Here is a 5,086-nt window from a genome sequence, read left to right on the forward strand (position 1 = left end):
CATGATTCTACAGCACAAGAGAATTCTGGGTAATCCAAGATGGAGGATGGGAAAAATTTCTGGCTGTAAGAGCTGCTCCTTTTTTTGAGGTATTTTGGGTGTTTGACGTGATTTCCTTGAATTCCAGGAGCAGCAATTACTGTTTTATATGCTGTTGCATTGTTTTGGAACTTTGGAAAAAAAAGTCAAAACAACAGCAGTAGAGAAGAGCAGACAAAGGAAGCACATGGGGAGAGACAGACAGACAGACAGACAGACACCCCGCCTTTGCTGTTTGAATTCATGTATCGCTGGACATCGGAGTGCGTCTGGCAGTGAAATTCACAACTGATCTTGGAGGAACTGTTGGGCGAAGTTCACAGCACAGAATCAGAGAAGTGAATTGTTGTTTTAAGCCTGTCCAAGAGAAAGGCTGCAGTAATGAGTAAAGTGGATTCTTTCTTGATTATATGTGTTTGGAGACAAGTCTCTTGATTAAACTTAAAATATAAGCCATAGCTATTAATTTAACCTGGGGCAAGTGTTTGTAGAGGAATAAGACGGTATTATTTTCTGGGTCTGTAGATTGTGAAGTAGCAAAAATGGCCTTTGCAATGATATGTACTTCTTGTCAAATGTGGGAGTTTAAAGAGAGTTTAAGGGTTACTGCGGATTATATCTGCCATAAATGCTGTTGGATGCGAATCTTATCAGATCAAGTGGATCGGTTGGAGAGACAGATAGAAGCGATGAGGAATTTGCAACAGAAACAGTATGTGATGGATGGCAGTAGTAGGACGGGGTGGGGGAAGTCTCAGATACAGTCACTTGGATGGGTTAACTCCAGGAAGGGTGAGAGAGGTCGGCAACGAGGGCAGGAGTCTTTTGTGGATATACCCATTTCAAACTGGTATGCTGTTTTGGAAAATGTAGGGGGTGATGGATTCTCAGGGGAACGTAGCACAAACAACCAAGTTTCCGGTATTGAGACTGGCTCTAAAGCAATGAGGGTTACGTCGGCTTCCAAGAGATCAATTGTGTTAGGGGATTCTGTAGTCAGAGGTACAGACAGGCGTTTCTGAGGCCAGCAGAGAAAAAGCAGAATGGTGTGTTGTTTCCCTGGTGCCAGCATCAAGAATATCTCAGAGAGGGTGCAGAATGTTCTCACGGGGGAGAGGGGCCTGCAGGAGGTCATTGTCCATATTGGAACCAATGACATTGGAAGGGAAAAGGTTGAGATTCTGAAGGGACATTAAAGAGAGTTAGGCAGAAAGCCATTTGGATACAGAACTGGCTCAAAGGTAGAATACAGAGGGTGGTGGTGGAGGGTTGTTTTTCAGACTGGAGACCAGTGACCAGTGGAGTGACACAAGGATCGGTGCTGGGTCCTCTACTTTTTGTCATTTACATAAATGATTTGGATGCGAGCATTAGAGGTACAGTTAGTAAGTTTGCAGATGACATCAAAATTGGAGGTGTAGTGGACAGCAAAGAGGGTTACCTCAGAATACAACAGGATCTGACCAGATGGGGTAATGGGCTGAGAAGAGGCAGATGGAGTTTAATTCAGATAAATGCGAGGTGCTGCATTTTGGGAAAGCAAATCTTAGCAGACTTATACACTTAATGGTAAGGTCCTAGGGAGTGTTGCTGAGCAAAGAGACCTTGGAGTGCAGGTTCATAGCTCCTTGAAAGTGGAATCGCAGGTCGATAGGATAGTGAAGAAGGCGTTTGGTATGCTTTCCTTTATTGGTCAGAGTATTGAGTACAGGCGTTGGGAGGTCATGTTGTGGCTGTACAGGACATTGGTTAAGCCACTGTTGGAATATTGCATGCAATTCTGGTCTCCTTTCTATCGGAAAGATGTTGTGATACTTGAAAGGGTTCAGAAAAGATTTACAAGGATGTTGCCAGGGTTGGAGGAATTGAGCTACAGGGAGAGGCTGAACATGCTGGGGCTGTTTCCCTGGAGCATCATAGGCTGAGGGGTGACCTTATAGAGGTTTACAAAATTATGAGGGTCATGGATAGGATAAATAGACAAAGTATTTTCCCTGGGGTTGGGGAGTCCAGAACTAGAGGGCATAGGTTTAGGGTGAGAGGGGAAAGATATAAAAGAGACCTAAGGGGCAATTTTTTCACACAGAGGGTGGTACATGTATGAAATGAGCTGCCAGAAGATGTGGTGGAGGCTGGTACAATTGCTCATTTAAGGGGCATTTGGATGGGTATATGAATAGGTAGGGTTTGGACGGATATGGGCCCAGTGCTGGCAGGTGGGACTTGATTGGGTTGGGATATCTGGTCGGCATGGACGGGTTGGACCGAAGGGTCTGTTTCCATGCTGTACATCTCTATGACTCTAGAGCATACATGTCAGAAAATAATTATCAGGTTGGGTCTCCAGCTATATCACAGAGTGCTTTAAAATCCTGAACGTTTTGGTAGAGTGTAGACAGAATGTTTTCTCTTGTAGAGAAGAGCATAACTAGAGGCCATGATCTCATAGAATGGCAGGGCATAATCAATGGACTGAATGGCCTACATTACTCCAATGTCTTATGGTCTATCCACATATGGAACATCCTATCAAATCAACAATACTGGAGAAGGGATTACCATCCCCAACACAAGTTTGGAAGGCGACTGCAACAACGTTGCCAGTATGACAATGCTGTGGCTTTAAACAGGTTGCATTGTCCTGTTTTTTGTTTATAGATGGGTTTTAAGTTAGTGGTGATGAGTAATCTACCAAAACCACTTGTGGAAAACAGCTTGTGAGGCTTTGGGTTGTTTTTTAAAATTTAGAACAATAGAAGCAGCTTGAATGGGTGGGGTCGAGCTCTCACAGAACCAGGATTTTAGTTTTTTCAGCAGCAGTTGTTGCTGGGGTCCAGCAGGGTTGGGAGGCAGTGAATCTCTCCCAGCTGTTACACTCTCTGTCTGAGTTTTCACTGGATGTTTTTCCTCCTGGGCTGCTAGATTTATATATGAGACAATTCTGTTTTCTGAATTGCCTTTTGCCAAGGGTGTGTTTATGGAATGTTACTATATTGGAACAGTTGGTGTTTAGTAGTAAAACAATCTATTATTCTGTTAAGTTTTCCAACAGAGTTAAGATATTCCAAGTTCCACTTTCTTTTGTTGTATTTTAACCATAGTGTTTGAATAAATTGTGGTTAGCTTAATGTTGAGTAGTTTGACCAATTGAATTGTATCTGGAACACAACACTTTATATTCACCTTTTAAAATAAGAAAAAGTTAAGGTCTGGGCTACCTTCTTAATATACTTTGAGCGGGGCCTAGTTTGGTCCATAACACCAGCAACCAATTGCTTAATGAGACATAGGAGATTCCTCCTCAAAAGACAGAGGAGAATGAGATGCATGACGAGTGAAAAAATAGAGGACTTTGAAAAATGCACATTGGTCAGATAGTATGAGTTAGAAATATGAATATAAATACAATAGATACAAAAATTTATAAAATATGTAACCAGCCCAAATCATACAAAGTCTTCACTAATCATTATGCTATTTTGTGAAGGAACAGAGCTAAACTCAGACTAATGTATGGCACAGCGAAGAAGCATGAAGAGAATGAGAATGAAAACTCTGAAGTTGCTGGCTGTGTGGTAATGTTGAGAAATAGACATCAGCAACAAGACAAACAAGTTGTCAAAGAACAACAACTAGACCGGTATAAAATCATTAGATCAGGATGAGTTGTCAAACTTCCAAAGCATTATATTAAGTTTGAATTGTTAATCTTGTAAACTCCGTTTGTTTAATTACAAAATCGACAACATGTGCATGTTTACAAACTTTGTATATATTTGAAACAGAAAAATATGTTATGTATCATATCCAGTACACCAACATACTTTTTAGAGACACAGTATGTCTGTATACCTTTAAGAAATATGCTCATGGGGTCACTACATTATATATAAAAACCGTGATTTCTTATCTTTGTGTTTTTTTAGTAGATGCACCTCACTAGAAAATTGTATTTCTTCACATATTTCATATCAAATAAATCAGTTTATTTGCAATCAAGCTCAAAGAGTTTTTTTAAGATTGTATTCTATTGGGAGAATATATATAGTAAAAGGTGTAAAATCATTGTATCAAGTACAAGGAACAAGGTGACCATCTTATAAAAACAGAAAATACTCAGCAGATCAGGCAGTATTTGTGCAGAGAAACAGAATTAACATTTCAAGGCAACAATGACCATTCAGTTGTATGTGGAGTCTTCTGAGTTAGCGGGTGTTTTGCATGCTGCCTGAAAAAACACCAAGACAGTCATGCTGAATTTTAGGAGGAAGGCCCATCATATCTTCTGCCCATTGGACACTTAAGATAGCAGACATCTAGAATCAGGTCGCTGAGTCCTTTCAAACTGGTGCCAATCAGTGGGTCATAGGTGAGTGAAGTAAAGTGAGAGAAAGGCCATGAGCAGCAAACTTTGTGTTAGGACTGTTGGGTTGAATGGTCTGTTTTTCTGCCATGAATTCTGTGCAATAATTCAAATTATGCTAAAAATAAAAACACCGCTTCAATCGTGCATTTTTAAAAAGCTAACCAACAATATGTCACTGCTTCTGTCTCATAATCATGTTAGTAGGCAGTCATAGAGTCGCACACCTAGAAGCAACACTTTGACCCATTGAGTGTGCACTGACCTCTCTACACTAATCCATTAGTTGCCTCAATTACATTAACTTATGATGTACCTTGCACAGTATTGTCCATAGGCAAACTTCAAACATGTAAACATGCCCATTACCTGGCACAGTGCTGGCTCCAAAGAAGCCAATGCATCCACACCCAGCAATACTTGACTGCAAATCAGTTTACCAGGCATTTGACATGTCATTATCAGCACAAGTGTAGGATCAATGTGGAAGTAAAATTGAACTGACGCATTTTATTTCGCAGCCATTTTGTCACAATACTGGTCTTTCAAGTTGAAGCCCAGATTGCTGACATGTTATTTTGGAGAAGTACTCCCGTAACCATTTTGCTAAAATAACCTTGCAACTGCCTACGAATCCTCACCTCCCCCAGACCCTAGACTAAATCTGCTTTCATCATGATGTAT

The sequence above is a fragment of the Chiloscyllium punctatum genome, chromosome 41 (genome assembly GCF_047496795.1).
Source record: "Chiloscyllium punctatum isolate Juve2018m chromosome 41, sChiPun1.3, whole genome shotgun sequence".
Taxonomy (NCBI): domain Eukaryota; kingdom Metazoa; phylum Chordata; class Chondrichthyes; order Orectolobiformes; family Hemiscylliidae; genus Chiloscyllium; species Chiloscyllium punctatum.